Source organism: Scylla paramamosain, chromosome 19 (assembly GCF_035594125.1).
Source record: "Scylla paramamosain isolate STU-SP2022 chromosome 19, ASM3559412v1, whole genome shotgun sequence".
Lineage (NCBI taxonomy): Eukaryota > Metazoa > Arthropoda > Malacostraca > Decapoda > Portunidae > Scylla > Scylla paramamosain.
The window spans coordinates 2,073,813-2,092,500 of NC_087169.1; the positions used below are offsets into that span (position 1 = coordinate 2,073,813).

The window sequence follows — 18,688 nt, forward strand, 5'->3', positions numbered from 1 at the left end:
ACTACTAATAATAATAATAATAATAATAATAACAATATTGTAAACCTTTCATGATAACGACAACGATGACGATGATCCATAATAATAATAATAATAATAATAATAATAATAATAAGAGTAAGCGGTGATCAGGTGACCTCAGATGAAGGGCCTGAGTACCATCCGCCCAGCACCAAGTGACAGCACCCCACAGAGAACAGTGGGGAAGGGAGGGCGTAGAGGAGAGCAGTGGGAGGAGTAGAGGTAGCAGTGGCAGGGAGAGGGAGGGTAAGAGAAACAGCGCGCAGGAACAAGCTCACTAATCACGCCTTGTTTGCCACACAGGTACTCTCAGGTGCGGGAACATGGCAAGAGGTGGCGGCGTTGGCAGCTGGTAATACACCCTCACAGGTGACCAAGGGCAGTACCGTCGCCAGGTGGCCACACAGCCCCCCTCCTCATACTGCTGGTGAACCTCAACGTGACAGGTGACCTCACTAAGGTTACATAAGAACATAAGAACATAAGAAATAAGGAGAGCTGCAAGAAGCGACCAGGCTTACACGTGGCAGTCCCTGTATGAAACACTCCTACCTATTTCCATCTGTTATCCCCATCCATAAACTTGTCTAATCTTCTCTTAAAGCTCTCTAGTGTCCTGGCACTAACTACATGATTACTGAGTCCGTTCCACTCATCTACCACTCTATTTGAGAACCAATTTTTTCCTATCTCCTTCCTAAACCTAAATTTTTCAAGCTTGAACCCGTTATTTCTTGTTCTACCTTGGTTGCTGATCCTAAGAATTTTGCTTACATCTCCCTTGTTATAACCCCTATACCACTTAAAGACTTCTATCAGGTCCCCTCTTAACCTACGTCTCTCTAGAGAATGTAAATTTAACCGCTTCAACCTCGCTTCGTAAGGAATACTCCTCATCCCCTGGATCCTTTTAGTCATTCTCCTCTGTACTGATTCTAATAGACCTATATCTTTCCTGTACATGTGGGGACCAGAACTGCACAGCGTAGTCTAGATGAGGTCTGACCAGCGCCAAGTATAACTTTAATATTACTTCCGGCCTTCTACTTTTAACACTCCTAAAAATGAATCCTAGTACCCTATTTGCCTTGTTTCTGGCTTCTATGCATTGTTTCCCTAGACGGAGTTCAGAGCTAACTATAACTCCTAAATCTTTCTCGTACCCTGTACCTACCAGAGTTTGGGTGTTTAATGTGTACCTATTGTGTGGGTTTCCTCTACCTACGCTAAGCACTTTGCATTTATTGATATTAAATTGCATTTGCCATCTATCCGTCCATTCATTCATTCTATCTAAGTCTGTCTGCAAGGCGATGGCATCCGCTTCTGACCTAATTAATCTACCTATCTTTGTGTCATCCGCAAATTTACTAACATCGCTACTAATTCCACTATCCAAGTCATTGATATATATTAGAAATAATAATGGCCCTAATACTGATCCCTGTGGCACCCCACTAATGACATGACCCCACTCGGATTTCGAGCCGTTTATTAGCACTCTCTGTCGCCTGTTACCAAGCCATGACCCTATCCAACCTAACACCTTCCCATCTATCCCGTGCGCCTCTAACCTTTCTCAGGAGCCTTTGATGGGGCACCTTGTCGAATGCTTTACTAAAGTCCAGATATAAGATATCAATAACTATCACCATTATCTACTGCCTCGTACACCTTACTGTAAAAACTTAACAAGTTTGTCAGGCAAGACTTCCCCTTCGTGAAGCCATGCTGTGACTGATTTATCAAGTTATGTTTGTCTAAATGTTCCCTAATGTTCCTGGCTATTATTGACTCTAACATTTTACCTACAACTGAAGTTAAGCTGACAGGTCTATAATTAGACGCTAAAGTTTTATCCCCTTTCTTAAAGATGGGTACTACATTTAGCCTGCCTCCACATTTACTGGTACCTCACCCGACTCCAGTGATTTCCTAAAGACAGAAACTAACGGCTCACTAATAATCTTTTTACATTCCTTCAGTACTCTGGGATATATTTCATCAGGTCCTGGTGCCTTGAACTTTTTTAGCCTATCTATCTCCTGCTCCACTATCTCCCTAGTTATGGAAATATCCGTCAGCTTCTCATACTCATCTGCTCTAAACACCTGTTCACTATCTGGGCATATCCTGCATGTTTTCCTGAGTGAAGACAGTTAAAAAATAATCATTCAGAAGTTTACTAATCTCCTCCCCAGAACTAACCAGCTCCCCATCTGCTGCCTTTAATGGACCTACAGTATCCTTATTTTTCGTCCTGTATACCTGATAAAATCCCTTGGGGTCCGTCTTCGCCTGGCTGGCTACCTTTAATTCATAATTGTCCTTAGCTTTCCTCGTTAACTTCCTGACTGTTCTAACTAATTCATTATACTGTGTCCTTAAAACTTCCTCACCTGCCTTTAATCTCTTATATACACTTCTCTTACGCCCTATATAATGCTTTAACCTAGCAGTCATCCATTTAGGGTCATTTTTTTGTGATCTTATTGTTTTATATGGGATATTTGCTAATTGACCTGTATGAACTTTATCTACGAAATATTTATACAATTCATCTACATTTACTTCACCTAAAACCCCTCATCTCGTTCCCTACCATCCTCTCCCCTCCCTCATCAACTCGCCTCGACCTTACCTCTCTCATTTCACCATGACCTGACATTCCAAGATACTCACACCTATCTCCCCCCTTCCTCTTTCCTCCTCCCTTCTGGAGCCTCACCTCACCTCCCTCATCCTGCCTTATCTCTCTGAACTCCGTCCCTGACCTGACCTCACCCTGCATCCTTTGCCAGTCCACTCCTTGGAGGTACCTTTTTAATTCTTCAAAATCTGCTCTCCTAAAGTCAGGTATTTTACTAGTGTTTTTATTTCTAACAGTTTCTTCCCATTCTAGATTGTACCTAATTTCCCTATGGTCACTGTTACCTAGCTGTCCTCCAACCTCTACCTGCGTGACTGCTTCCTCCCTGTTAGTAAGAATTAAATCTAGAATATTATTCCCCCTTGTGGGTTCTACGACTACCTGTTTTAAAAAATTATCCTGAATTACCTTAAGGAATTCCTCTGCTTCCTTGTTACCCACAATCAGGACTCCAGTCGATATTCCTAAAATTAAAATCTCCTACCACACATACCTGACTGTACCTGCCTGCTCTATTTAATTCCTGCCACAGTGAGGTGTTATTTTCCTCTGTACTGGTCGGTGGTCTGTAAACTACCCCTAGTACTACTGACTGCGATCCTTCCTTAATATCTACCCATATCGACTCTGCTTTGTTATCTGTTTTAATTCTATTGTTCATACAGCACTGTAATGTGTCCCTAACGTATAACGCGACACCTCCTCCTCTCCTGTTTTCTCTATCTTTATAGAACATTGTATACCCATCTATCTTAACCTCTGGATTAAATACTTTTCCTGACATATCTAACCAAGTTTCAGTTAAAGCGATGATATCAAATTTCTCTACACTCGCTATTCCTCTAAGCAAGTCTATTTTATTCAGAATACTTCTACAATTTGTGTAGTAAACACTTAAGCTATTTCTCACCATCCCTAAGCTAGCTTCCTTTCTAGATTTAACTAATTTGCCCCTTGCCTTCTCCTCACTACCCCTTCTTCCCTCCCGACTAACGAATACTGGTATTTAATAACCTGTCTTATTTTACTGGTAAGGATATTTTTTTTCTTTTTTGCCAAGTGTTTTCTTAATTTTTCCTTATTTTCCCTATTTTTTTTTATGTTGAGTGTTCTGTTCCAATGATTTAACACGTCTGTTCCTCAGGTATATCAGTTAATTATTCCACACTAAAGCAATTCTATATGCATGACATGTTGATTAATCTCAACACCTGCATTTTTCTTATTTGTCTAAGTATTCACTCTACAGGTAAGAGAGAGATAATTCAGTTACAGTTCATCCGTTGATGACTTTATACACCTGGTTTACCTTTATCCAGTTACTAATCCCACAAGTAAGAGGTGAGGGAATGACCTGCTTCTCTCCCACATATTTCTCTTTTATTCTCTCTCTCATCACATTCTCCTTATATTCTCTACACTCTCTCCTCCTCTCCCTCCATCATATTTCTCCCACTATTTCTTTATTCCACCTTTTCCTCTCTATCCCTCATCTTTCCCCACTTTCTTCCTTCATTTCCTCTATCTTCATTTTTCCTTCGGCCTCTATTTTTTTTTTTTTCACCTCCTCCTTTTTCCTCTTTTCTGTTCTCTTCCTGCTTTCATTTCTTCCTGTCTTCATTTATACTTTCATCCCCCATCTCTTCCTCTTTATTCCTCATCTTTCCTCTCTTTTATTACTCCTCCTCCTCCTCCTCCTCCTCCTCCTCCTCCTCCTCTTCTTCACTAGGCAGCAGAAAGCAATTATCTTCTTTATCAAGTTTTCTTCCTCACCTCACTTTTCTTCACTTTCCGTCAAACAATCCTTTTTACTTCATTTAACTCTCTCTCTCTCTCTCTCTCTCTCTCTCTCTCTCTCTCTCTCCTCTCTCTCTCTCTCTCTCTCTCTCTCTCTCTCTCTCTAGCCAAGCAGTTGATGGTCGTTTAGTGAAAACTAAAGAAGTAGTTAATGGCAGAGATAATTATCTACATGATTAACAGTAGTTAATTAACCCTTCAGACAACCTTCTCGTACATTGAGAAGTTAATTAAAGTACTACAAAAATATTATAATCAAGTAATTAATTCTTCCCCCGTAAAATGTCATTGAAGGATACCAGCTTTACTAAGTGTTACTGAGGAAAACCCTTTATACCTCACGTCATGTCACGGTGACAGTGTTAATTAAGAGTATACGTAATGAAGTATTGGTTATTCCTCTCCTGGATCCTTAAGGCAGCGAGAGTGACGAAACAGGTTTAAAGGGAGACTTGTTGCGTGCTCCCGCTCTCTTCCCCACTCCGTGACGCAATGCTTCCTCGGTTCCCGTTTTCTCTCGGGGAACATGATTTGATGGGTCTTTTAAAATTACTCTGTTCCTCATTTAATGTATAGTATCAGTTAATCCCCCCCCCCCCAGACTGCTTCTTTGAATTATTGAATCCTCAGAATTATTGAGGAAAGTTGAGGAATAGTGACGTAGGAGTTCATAAAAGCGAGCAAACAGAACTCTTGCTAAGAACCAAAGCGATAAAAGAAAAACGAGCGTGTAAGAAAACGGTCAGATATTCGCGCAGGACTCAAATAAAATAAATGAAAGATGCACGTTTCCTAGAAGGCAAGAGGAGATGAATCGTGAGTGCATGAAGATACCGTTTCCTTCCCTTTCTTTGCCTCCCTTTGTACTTTGAGCCTCAGCAGAGCACACAAGGAACAATTGGTGACGGTTTACAGATCATTAGTGCCTCAAAGACTGCCCTGGCCGAAAGGGAGAGCACACATTACAGAAAAATACAGAAAAAAATAAAAAGAAGCCTTGTAATATTGTGCGCTGTAAATAGAAATGTAGTTAGCTATATTCCTAAAGGTCTCGAAGGTACTTTCAGGTAAGCTTAAAGTGCCTGTTGTGAATACATCAGGCGAAATATAATAGGTATGAACGTGTTTGAGGTGGAAAAGGAGGTTGGTTCGTGTTATGAGTGAATGCAAGTGATGTTAAAGCAAAGAAAAAGAAAGCAGCAAAGTATGCAGGTGTTTCGAAATGTGTTAAGAGAAGAGTACCTGTAGAAATAGGTGTTTCTGACACTTAAAAAGTAGTTTGTTGATATTAAGAGTGGATGCAAAGGAGGGTAATGCAAAGATTTAGTGTTCGTAGTGTTAAAGAATAAAATAAATGTACGCAGATGTTTCCAGCCGCTGTAAAAAAAGAAGAAAAAAAAGAAAATGAATGTATGTAGAAATACGAGTAAGTAGCAAAATGTGTGGATGTGGAAAAAAAAAATAAAAAGAAATGGGCACGCTATATCTGTATGCACACACACACACACACACACACACACACACACACGTCATAAAAATGCATGAAACCAATAATGTTAATACAAATAAAAAGAAAAAAAGTGAGGAATATGAAAAAAAGAGAGAAAAAAAATATTATAGTACTACGTAGATGAAATGAAAAGAAAAAAAATATTAACTTTATTTTCATGTTTTTTTTTTTTTTTTAAGATTATTTTGCAGGTATCTTTTAACGAAGCAGGTTTGGGTTACTTTCCAGAACTTCACTATTCTAGACTGTTTCTTTTATGATTTCCTTATTTACGCAATTATTCCTCAACAGACCAAACATTTTGTCAGATTTCATTCCATGATCTTAATGCTTTAGGCGATTTTTTTTTTCTATAATTTTACTGTTTTGCGCCAAAGGCCAAGTATTTTGGGATTTTATTTTTTTTTTCCATAGGTGGTTGGTGATATTGCCTTACATGTCTTTACTGTGCAGGTTATTTCCGTTCACAGTTTTTCTCTTTTTACACTAATTTTATCAATAACTTTCATATTTTGGGCAGTTATTCGTTGATAACTTTCCTGTTCGGGCTATTTCTTTCCACATTATTCCTCTTTTTGTGCTGTTTTCATTTATAATTTTTCATATTTTGAGTTGTTTTCATCTGCTTCTTTCTTATGTAATGCTATTTTCATCCATAACCTTCTTTATTTTTAGCCATTTTCATTTTGTGTTTTTTTTTTTATTAGAATGTCAAAATTTTCACCGCGATCGTCTTTTTATTGCTCAGTCCCTTTTTTTTGTTCTCTTCCTTCGCTCTTTTACATCGCGGTGGTCGTCTTTTCTGTCAGCGATGTTAAAAAATGACAGTATCTTTCGCCGCCGCCACACCACAACCAAAAAAATAAATACCAGAAGCGTCACTGTTTTTGCTCTCTCTCTCTCTCTCTCTCTCTCTCTCTCTCTCTCTCTCTCTCTCTCTCTCTCTCTCTCTCTCTCTCTCTCTCTCTCTCTCTCTCTCTCTCTCTCTCTTCCTGCGTGGTGGAGGAATTCTTCAATGCTCCTCACCTTGAATTTGCTTTATGAGTGAGGACGTTCAAATTTAAATATTTCTCTTTATAATATCTCTCTCTCTCTCTCTCTCTCTCTCTCTCTCTCTCTCTCTCTCTCTCTCTCTCTCTCTCTCTCTCTCTCTCTCTCTCTCTCTCTCTCTCTCTCTCTCTCTGGACGTCTCTGGACGTAGCTCAGTTCTTTATGGCACAGTTCTTTATCCGTGCCCTAAGGTTCCCAGTTCGATTCTGCTGTAGAGGGGAACTTAAATACAAAATTGTTTACTGATCAGTCTACCTGTCCATTCCAAGCCACGGCAGCACTGTCACCCTGACCACTTCAGGTCCTCGCCTGCTTCAGTGTGACTTGAACTGTTGCAGAGGGAAGGTTTCAATACGCTTCTCATTATTTTCACTAATCTTTTTGGACTGCATTCTTTGTGGAGTGGCACCTTCACTGGGTCTTCCCTTATGTCCCTACAAGCCTGAATGCAGCGCCGTGTTGATTACTTGCGCCAAGCCACGCCAGGTGAAGCTTCAAGCAAATTTAGCAACGTAAATAGTGAGGACGCACCAGCTCTCTCACCTCCCGCGGCGCCTCCTGCAGGAAGGGAGTGGCACTCATAATAGTAATAATAATAATAATAATAATAATAATAATAATAATGATAATAATAATAATAATAATAATAATAATAACAATGGAAATAGTAGTCGTAGTGGTGGTGATGGTGGTGGTGGTGGTGGTGGTGGTGATAGTAGTAAACTACAACAAACAGCAATAACAATAATAAATGCGTTGCTATATTGGCAGTTAATAAGCAGACAAGTCTAGTAAGTTACATATAAATGAGCTGTATTAATAATTTGGTGCATTTTTTTTAGTAGGCACAATATAAATGTATAATAGCAATAGAGTGAAGAAGGTGAAGGAAATGACACGCTGCGTGAATAAAGGTGACGATGAAGTAACACTCTCATCGAATACACGCACTGCAACAAAACAACACCAAATGCAACAGCTGCTCACTGGCCGGTGTTAATTGATGCACTCTATCCGATATGTCTGTATGTCACTCTGTCTGTATGTCTGTCTGTCTGTCTGTCTGTCTGTCTGTATGTATGTATGATATGTATGTATGTATGTTATGTATACATATTGCTGTCTCTCTGTTTCTGTGTCTGTATTTATTTATCTTTATGTCTGTCTGTCTGTCTGTCTGTCTGTCTGTCTGTATGTATGTATGTATGTATGTATGTATGTACGTACGTTTCTGTTTACGTGTCTGTCACCCCCCTCTCTCTCTCTCTCTCTCTCTCTCTCTCTCTCTCTCTCTCTCTCTCTCTCTCTCTCTCTCTCTCTCTCTCTCTCTCTCTCTCTCTCTCTCTCTCTCTCTCTCTCTCTCTCTCTCTCTCTCTCTCTCTCTCTCTCTCTCTCTCTCTCTCTCTCTCTCTCTGTTTACTGTAGAGTGTGAATTGTGTGACAATATTACGTACAGCTACACTAAGGGAAGGTGATGGTTGAAGGGTACAGAAAGTCAGTGAGTCAGAATGCACCATCACTTGTTGGTCACTGCATGCAACATGACCTAGGCTATTCAGGTATGCGGCTCGCTTTCAAGTTGAGGTGGAGCGGCCTTTTCTGAAGCCACAGTACTTTGGCGACAGCAGGTGGTGCTGCTCGAGGTGTTCGGTGAGCTGCTCGCTTATGATCCTCTCCAAGATGTTACTGAGTACGGAGAGGAGCGAGACTGGCTGGTAACAAGGCCGGTAGTTACCTGGCTCAGACCTCGACTTCTCTTTATGCACGGGTGTGAGTCGCGCCTCCTTCCATAGTGACGGCCAGACCTCTCGCTGCAAACAGCGGGGAAACATTTGTGCGAGAGGGCCAGCGAGCTCAACAGCACACTTTTTGAGATGTGGGGTCACGCTGTCAAGACCAGGGGGCCTTCCTGGTGTTGACATCCCTCAGGTGTCTTCTGATGGCGTCCTCAGAGATGGCAACGCCCTCCAGTCTCGAGACAGTAAGGCGGGGGAGGGCGGGGTAGTTGCCTGTCTGGCTCTGGAGTTATCATTTTTTCAGCGAACTGGCGGACGAGGAGGTCTGTTTTTTCTTGGCTGGAGACGGCCATATACCCGTCAGGGCGGGGATACATTCATGAGAGGAGACACCTTGCCTCTCCTTTACTAATCCCCACCACTGTTTGGCATCAACCTGGTTGGAGGTCAGCTTCCGCCTCATATTCGCCTCGCACCTTGCCTTGGCCCACTTCACCGTCTTTATCATGATCTTGCACGTTCTTCTGTGTGGGGCTTTGTTACACTGTGCCTCTTGTACCGCGTCCAGGCTTTGTACTTTTGCTCAGCAGCAGTCTTGCACCTGTACCCGAACCAGGAATGGTCTTTTGCGCTGGTTGAGTACGTCCTGTGTGGCACGTGTTGCTGCTGCAGTGTGCAGAGGACAGTAGTGAGGGCGGTGGTGTCATGGTGCGGGTCCCCGGTGAATATTGTGTCCCAATCTGTCAGGGCCAGGGCCTGCCGCACAGCCACCCAGTCGGCGCGGTGACACAGCCAGGTGGCTTGCTGGTGATCCTCGTCACGCGCCGGGGCAACGCTGACGGTCGTGAGCACGGCATGATGGTCAGAGCTGCCCACACAGTCGAGAGGGAGGCACTGAACACATTCTTGAGGCAGGTCCGTCACCACTGGGTCCAGGGAGCCTCCACGCTGGTGTGTGGGAAAGTCCACATGATTGTGGAGTCCCTGCACTGCTGTGAGCTCTCTCTCTCTCTCTCTCTCTCTCTCTCTCTCTCTCTCTCTCTCTCTCTCTCTCTCTCTCTCTCTCTCTCTCTCTCTCTCTGAACGACAGAAGAAAAAACACATATAATGTTGTAGTTTGCTTTTGTTGCAGTAGTATATACAAATACAAATCAAAATTTATGGTACGATCGTCTTTAGTAATGACTTTGTAGGAGTTTGAACATTTCCTTGTCATTGTATGAAGGAGGAAATCCGGACAGGGGAACTGCTTGAAGGGGGAAAAGACGAAAAGAAGTTTGTGAACAAGTGCTTTACAGGATCTGTTTCATCGCTATTTGTGGCTAATCATTCACCTAAGTCTTCAGCACCGAACGTATATGTTTATCAACACTCCTTTGGCTGTTCTGAGAATCCGCTGTTCGCAGGACAGCTTCTTTTTTTTTTTTTTTTTTTTATGTAGGAAGGATACTGGCCAAGGGCAACAAAAATCTAATAAAAAAAAATGCCCACTGAAATGCCAGTCCCTTAAAAGGGTCAAAGCAGTGGTCAAAAATTGGTGGATAAGTGTCTTGAAACCTCCCTCTTGAAGGAATTCAAGTCATAGGAAGGTGGAAATACAGAAGCAGGCAAGGAGTTCCAGAGTTTACCAGAGAAAGGGATGAATGATTGAGAATACTGGTTAACTCTTGCGTTAGAGAGGTGGACAGAATAGGAGTGAGAGAAAGAAGAAAGTCTTGTGCAGCGAGGCCGCGGGAGGAGGGGAGGCATGCAGTTAGCAAGATCAGAAGAGCAGTTGGCATGAAAATAGCGGTAGAAGACAGCTAGATATGCAACATTGCGGCGGTGAGAGAGGGGCTGAAGACAGTCAGTTAGAGGAAAGGAGTTGATGAGACGAAAAGCTTTTGATTCCACCCTGTCTAGTACAGCAGTATGAGTGGAACCCCCCCACACAACCTGCTGAACACGTCAACAAGGAGCAGACAGCTTAGTCACAGCCACCAACAAGGGCACAGCTAATTGGCTAACAACAAAACACCTGCAACAAATGCATACTTTGTACCAATTAAGCTTCCCTGTTCAGTACTCACCGAGCTGCTCAGCGCCTCGTCACTTACACCCACTGCTACCTTCCTAACTCTTGTGTGGGCTTCAGTGTACGTCACTGTCCAGCGGCACAAATACGCAGACACCTCTCCCAGCCCTTAAAACTGACTGGCAACTACAAGCCACCTACTCGTTCTCTGTCATTTATGTATTCTCTCTCTCTCTCTCTCTCTCTCTCTCTCTCTCTCTCTCTCTCTGACCAGTGATGACTGGTATGTATATATATATATATATATATATATATATATATATATATATATATATATATATATATATATATATATATATATATATATATATATATATATATATATATATATATTTTTTTTTTTTTTTTTTTTTTTGCTGAATATGAATAAAAAAATTTTTTTTCGTGATGAAAATATTACATATAAACTTTAAATAAAAACCTTATTAGTGAGCCACACGAATGGTTTTACGGATTAGGCTACACAACATTTGCTATAAGTTATCAATACATTGCCAACACATTTTTTTTTTTTTTTTTGTAATATGGTTTTTGTGTATTTATTGTTTACCTTTTCTTTTCCTAGTATTATTTTGACTTTGCCTTCATATTGTATTGACAAGCCAAGAAAACGTTCAAAATGTTGACATGATCCACCGCTAGTCATATCGTTTCCTTTTTTTTTGTCCTTCTTATGCCCCGTAAAGCTATATTCTTCTTCTTATTTTGTAAAAAAAAAAAAAAAAGGAAAAGAAAAAAACACAATTTCATGATATATAATTGTTAAGAGACGAATGATTATGAATGACATTTGCTATTATCGTACACCGAAGGCGGGACGAAGCGGGTGTGCGTAGCAGGCCATTCATCAACTGCTCTCGCCTGCCTCTGTGTCTAAATAAGCAAAAGTCCGTGTCCTGAAACGCTTTGCTCTCTCACCACGACTATTTTCAAAGGCTACAGAGATGATTAGCCAGGTTATGAAGAGTGTTTCTCCTGTTAGTGACGTAGAAATGATGTATGCCATTACAACCACAGAAAAAACTCTTAGAATCCCGTGCAACTAAACTAACTAGAGCCTTTTGAAAGTAGTGGAGGTGCGGTGTGGAAGTCTCGAGAGAGGTAAATGAGACCTCAGTGTGCTGGGAACTGACCCAACTTAGTGTTGTTATTTTACACTGTTATGCTATGCTGTGCTATACTGTGCTATGCTATGCTATGCTATGTTTGACCTCTATGTGTCAAAAACCATAAACATACAGTATATCATGACTGCATTGTATTCTTAAGTCTGTAATATCAATAACGTGTCTTGCTGTGTCTTCACCCCGATGTATATTCTCCGCCGTTGAATATATGTAAATATTCAGATTACATCATGATATTGTTGTGACTTGATAATGTTACAAGCCACAGCAATGAGCGTCTTGCTGTGTTTTCTTGCGTCTCAAAGTCTATAAGTCTCGGGAATACATCTTGTCGTGACTCCACTCACGTGTAAATCTCTGAAAATAAATATATTCCAACATTCAGATTACATGACGACTGTTGTCTTCATCAAGTCTGCACTGTGTTACGTGTGAAGGACGACCTGAAGGAGCCTCGGGTCACTGACTGCTGCTGCTGCATAGTCCCCAGGCATGAACAGAGGACAGGGCTGGGCGGGACGAGGCAGGGATGGGTGGGAGAGGAGAGATGGAATTGAGGCGGGACTGGGAGCGTGGTTGGGTAGGAAAAGAAAAATGAGACTGGGGATGAAGATGAATGAAGGGTGGTGAGTGGTGGATAAGAAACGAAATTGAGGCGTGTGGGGGATAGGCGAGCCGAGGGGAGGTGGTGAAGAAGGGAGGGATGTCATGGTTTGGATAAGAGACGAAACTGGTGAGGGTCGGGGAAAGGCGAAGTGAGGGGAAGAGAGGTGGTGAAGAGGGGAGCAGTGTCGTGGGCAAGGCGAGGTGACCAGGTTGTACTCACTAATCAAGGAGAGCAGAGGTCCTCACTCTCATGATAATTACACCAGCAAAGGTGAACATTTCGTGACAGCTGTGGATAATCACCTGTTAGCATGCTTGGGCATCTAATACTTGTAATACGACTGTCGTGTTTGGCAACTAGTGAAGTATTTGTCTCGTGTTTTGTACACGAAACTTCGCATGCTTTACCGAAGAGAATTAACAAGGAAAATTCGCTTGTGTGTAAATTTTGTGAAAATTGTATGCTATATCATAAACTTAATTGAATAAAAAAATTAAGAAAAAAAATTAAGGGGTAAATTTTTTTGTGTAGGTAATTTTTTTTTTTTTTTTTGTGTTTAGAAATTTTTCGCACCATATAGTGTTGAAGCAAATTAAATAAACGAATTAATGCAGAACATTACAGGAAACATGAAGGCTATGCTATGAGGAGAAAGCACAAGAAGAACAGACCATAAGTCAGCAGGCAGTCTTTGATTCCTGCCCTGCCAAAACAATTGCATCATGTGACCGCTGTGTTGCAGCAAATTTAGTTAACCAATTAATGCAAAATATTTCATAAAACCTGAAGGACAAGAGGAGGAAACAAAAGATAGGTCAGAAGATAGCAGACACTGTTTGACTCCTGCCTCGCCTGCCTTAGCTTCCCTTCCCTTCCTCCCCTCCCCTCCCCTCACCTCACCTCTCCTCTCGTGGACTCAATCAGTTACACGTCAAAGCTCCCTTTATGGTGTTCCCCGTGATGGGCGGTTCTTAAGTTCAGTTTCGCGTAGTAACTTGGGGAAAAGTATGATATGAGGCCCGATTTTTTTCTGAGGTGAATTGGTCATAAGAGCCTGATATCACCTCCCCGCCTGAACTTATTGCCTCAGGTCCCTCTCAGTTTCTCGCCGCTGTTGTACCTGCCGTCCTTCACCAGCTGAGCGCCTTGATAGCTCCGCACGCCAACACACCGACCCTGCGCCAAAAAAAAGTCTCGTTTCGCTGTTTGTAATGCCCGAGCGCTGAGGTGTCGGTGTTTCATTCCAGGGTCTTTGTGTGTGTGTGTGTGTGTGTGTGTGTAATACGAGATGGTGGTAAGTATTCGTGTCTTGCTTTTACCTTTTCCCTGCCGTGCTTGGTCGTGGTGGTGGTGATGGTGGTGCAAAGTGACGTGGTGTAAGGTGACGTGTCCATACCATCACTCTCTCTCTCTCTCTCTCTCTCTCTCTCTCTCTCTCTCTCTCTCTCTCTCTCTCTCTCTCTCTCTCTCCTCTGCTTTCTGCTAATTCTTTCCCTGTTTTAGTGTTGTGGGACCATGTTATCGCCCGTCCTTCTCTGCTTCCTGCTAATTCTTCTACTTCCTCTCCTCTGCTTCCTGCTGATTCATCCCTACAGTATGAGTTGTGTGACCATAGCATCGGTTTTCCCCCTTATAGTCCTACTAATTCTTCCGGTTCCTTTTCACTGCTTTCTGCTCATTTTTCTCCTGCTTCTGTATGTTTTGCCACCACCACCACCATCACCAAAAACTCCCCGACCCCTCATTACCACCACAACCATCATGCACTACCCGATCTCTCACCACCACCACTACCACCACCACCACTTAGCAGGCCGCCATTCCCGCCAGCAGCAGGCCGCACACGAGCTTCTCTCACACAGGTAGTTCACGCCCGCCACGCCAGGCTGGAAGGATGTGATGCGCTGCAGATCACACACACACACACACACACACACACACACACACACACACACACACACACACACACACACACACACACACATCAACATTGCGATCAAACTAAAACATTAAATACATGAGGTCCTTGCTTCTTTACTGCTTTACTTCATTACTTCTATGCAATACATCTCAGATCCAGCTTTAAAAATATTTCCTAACTAAAACCTTCACCATACAAACAAATCAAGTACAATTAAATTCCTGTTTCACAAGTATTATTTACCGAGGGAAAATCGTTGCTACCATCCCTACATCAAGCTTTATAAAACGTAGCACACACACACACACACCGCCACTCCCATTCCGTCATTTCATCCCGGACAGTATTCATTGTATCCTGAAGGCGACTGAGTCATTAGTGGCAGTTCCGGCAGCGTGCGGGAAGCCCCTCGCCACACACAGGATTATTTTTTATATTGCATCTTTAATCAGACTTTGAACAGCAGCCGCTTTTTAACTATTCACTTCCTGATAAATGCTGAAGCTCTCCTGTCAGTTATGGGTCCGTTTTCTTTCCTTTTTCTTCTCTTTTTCTGAGAAATGAAAAAAGCTACTTCAATTTCTTTCTTATCATTCTTTGGTCGTCTGTCTGTCTGGGTTTGTCTTTTTGTCCTTGTTCGTTTGTGTTCCTGTCTGTCTGTCTGTCTGTCTTGCTCTCTCTCTCTCTCTCTCTCTCTCTCTCTCTCTCTCTCTCTCTCTCTCTCTCTCTCTCTCTCTCTCTCTCTCTCTCTCTCTCTCTCTCTCTCTCTCTCTCTCTCTCTCCAGGATAAGGTACCAAACCGGTTAAGAATACAGTAAGGAAGAAAAACTGTTTGGGTGTTTGTTGATGAATATTTATAAACGTCGCTGAAAAGTCTTGTGTGGAACAAAAGAAGGTACTTGTGTTAAATTAAGCTGAGATTCTGCCTCTTACAATGAAACAATAAAAAAAAATAAATAAATAAAGTAAATAAAACATAAGGTCAACATTATAAACGTAGCTTAGAAACTCGTGTAAAAAGTTAAGGAAGGCTTTTCTAAATTAAGCTTAAAAGTTCTTGCCTGTATTGAATTATTGAAATTCTCCTTCACTTTTACTCAATATGAAATTGTAGAAAAAAAACAACAACTCAGGTGACAAAAATTTATGTACGTCGTTTTAGAAAGTGTTATATGGAACGATACAAGGAGTGTTGGATGGAATTACTTGGAGTCGTGAGGTGGTTTAAAAATTCCCTTCGCTAGTTAATCTGTGCCTCGTGCTTACATAACATAGAAAAGGAAGACAGAAAAAGAGAAAGAAAAAGAGAGAGCTAATTTAGATTTATTACCATAGCAGAGGAAGCTGAATAAAAGAGTAAGGCTCGTTAAATGTCATCATGTGAAGTGGATTTTTATGTTACTTTGTATTTATGTGAAATAGTGAGACAAAAACATATCAAGAGTCTGGTGAGTGTATTAACTTTCAGAAAATATTGTGTAAAGAGAAAAGTGTTGTATATTGACACCTGTGCAGTGGTGAGGCGACTGAGGAAGCTCCTGTCACCATTGAATATCTGCCTTACTTCAACCTAACCTAACCTAACCTAACCCAACCTAACTTAACCTAACCTAACCTAACCTGACCAAACCCAACCCAACACAACCCAACCCAACCCAACCCAACCCAACCCAATCCAACCCAACTTAACCTAACCTAACCTAGCCTTACTTTAACTTAATATCGATACGAACCAGTCAGGAAAAATCAAGTGTGTGGTGACTTTATTAACGCTGCTTCAGAAAGTACTGTACTATAAATATAGGTCGCACGTGGTGAAATTACTCAGAATGATGAAGTGGTTGAGAAATTTCCCCTACTAGTGAATGCCCGCCTCGCACTTACCTAACATGAACTACTGAGACGAAAAATAAAGTCTAGTGATTTATAAAATCACTAGACTTTATTTTTTCGTGTTTTAAACGTAGAAAAAAAGTGCAAAAACTTATGTTAAATTAAATTAGTGGGAGTGGTGTGGAGCTTCAGCATTCTACGCCTCCACTGATGAATCTCCAGCACACACTTATCTCACAGAGTATTAAGAGGGAGACAATAGCAGTGTTCATATAAGGTAACATACAGTGTGGCATAAAAAGTCATGTTATATTTAATTATTCTGAGTAGTGAGGAGGTCAAACTCTTCACGCCTCCAGTAGTGAAGCTCCACCACACAATTGTGAAATATTAACGGGTAAAGTCTCTCTGGTGATCATATAAAGCATAATGAAACAAAGTAGTATAGAAACTCACGTTAGATTTGATTACTTTGACACGCACACACACACAATAATTCTTCCACATACTCGTACTGGCCTCTTCCTTCCACCCAACCATTCCTCTTCCACTGTTTCCATCCCCACCCAGCTATCCCCACACCCAGCCTGTCATCCTCTTGCCTAGTCATCCCTTTCTTTCCTGTCCTGCCTTATTCCCTATCCAAGTTATTCTCCACTCTGTCCTAGCCATCTCACAACCAGCCTGCCCTACACTACCTATCCATCCCTCGCTCGCCTGACTTTCCTCAACCTCTTGTGACGTCGCAGATCTCTAGATGGACGGCACTTGGAACTGAATCCTGAGACGAATCATCTTGGCAGCGCGAGACTCAAGGGACGAGGCTGATATGATTGTGTGTGGCGTAAATGTAAGTATTTAGCTTACCACAAATAGTTGTATAAGTATACAGGTCTTCTGCAGTTTATTCTTCCTATATACTGATGAGTCTTGCGCACCAGATAACAATATTGCTTCTCCTATCGCCGTTTCCTAGAGTGAGGGGTTGGCTCCTTGTACGAGTCTTCTCCAGTTCTTTCTGTCCATTGCATCTTCCTCTGTGACTCCCATCCTTTCCAGTTCTACCGCAATTTCTTCCCTCTATCTCACTCTGTCTCATTGTAAGCAGCAATGTTCCTGCGTCACCTCATCTTGGTTTTTGTGAGTCATGTTAATTACTCACAGGTTGGTTACGAGCTGAAACGCTCGAACTGCTTCACTGCGTCACTCACTGTTCATGCTCATCTCTATCAGCGTCCACGTCTTCTTTATTGACAGCATAACTCTTATTTCCATATAAAAAAAAAAAAAAAACTATATTAGTATGTAAAATTATGATACATTCGTGTGAATACAATTTCTTGGACGGATATCACGCCGCTGCCTCTATGTATTTACAGAACAAGCCAGCGCCAAGTACACGAGTTGGGACGAAACGACACCGTGACGCAGTGGGCCTCTGGTCTCGTGAAGAGTGATCTGCCGTAAGAGGAAGAATGCACGTGAGTTTTGTCCTGGCCACGGAATTCCGGATAACGCAGGTGTTTGGGAGAGTGGATGATCAGACAGGACTGAGTAGATGCTGAGTCTCGAGAGTGAACTGTGTGGTGCAGGACTGTAGCGGTTATGCAGTCTCTTTTTAACGAGAGACACATCGTGGAGGAGGCTGGCGAGTGCTCTCAACACACGTGACGGAGCGGCGCCATGGTAACTGTCACCGTGGCCAGGAAGTCTCTTGTGCTGAACACTGCAATGTTGTGTTATCAAGACTGTGTATTGGTGCAGCGCATACAGTCGGATCACTAAGCGTGTTGTAGTGATGAAACTATGGAAACTATGGCGAATGATTATTGATCGTTGGAAAAAAGCATAGGTGTGATAATAATTCGGTGCTTGAGTTACACTAACACTCCATCACTACCGCCACCACGGCCATCACCACCGCCATAACCACCGCCGCTACTAAGAGTAAGTACATGATTCTTGTTCTCGTTAGTAGTGAGAGGAAGGAAATATCTCCATTTTTCCCCCGTATACTGTGGAAGTGCTGCCTCAACACACCGCCGCCGCCGCTATGAGAAGTACATGATTCTTGTTCACCTTTACAGTGTTGTGTTGGTGGGTGGCTGCGGCTGTGATAGGAAGTATTGTTACACCGTTATGATAGCGCTGGTCGTGCGAGTGAGGTAACAACTCGGAACAATTCCTAGTATTAAAGAAAGGTCACATTGTTTGCTACAGAAGACCATACGGCATGGAAGTGGGGATAGCGGTCTTTTGATGAAAAAATAAAGACCAGGAAATTATATTTTTTACACGTATCGTTAAGCTGAAGTACCATGCGTAGTAGTAATCAAATTAAACAGTATAATATCAAATGAAA

At 42.0% G+C, this 18,688-nt stretch overlaps 1 long non-coding RNA gene across 1 annotated transcript in view; it reads left to right on the plus strand.

The window, feature by feature from the left end:
- Positions 1-328: 328 nt before the first annotated feature.
- Positions 329-18,688, plus strand: part of LOC135109567 (uncharacterized) — a 57,552-nt gene continuing 39,192 nt past the window's right edge. The window contains exons 1-3 of the long non-coding RNA XR_010272760.1: positions 329-467; positions 17,076-17,176; positions 17,706-18,273. This is a non-coding gene — a long non-coding RNA (uncharacterized LOC135109567). The remainder of the gene's footprint in view (positions 468-17,075; positions 17,177-17,705; positions 18,274-18,688) is intronic.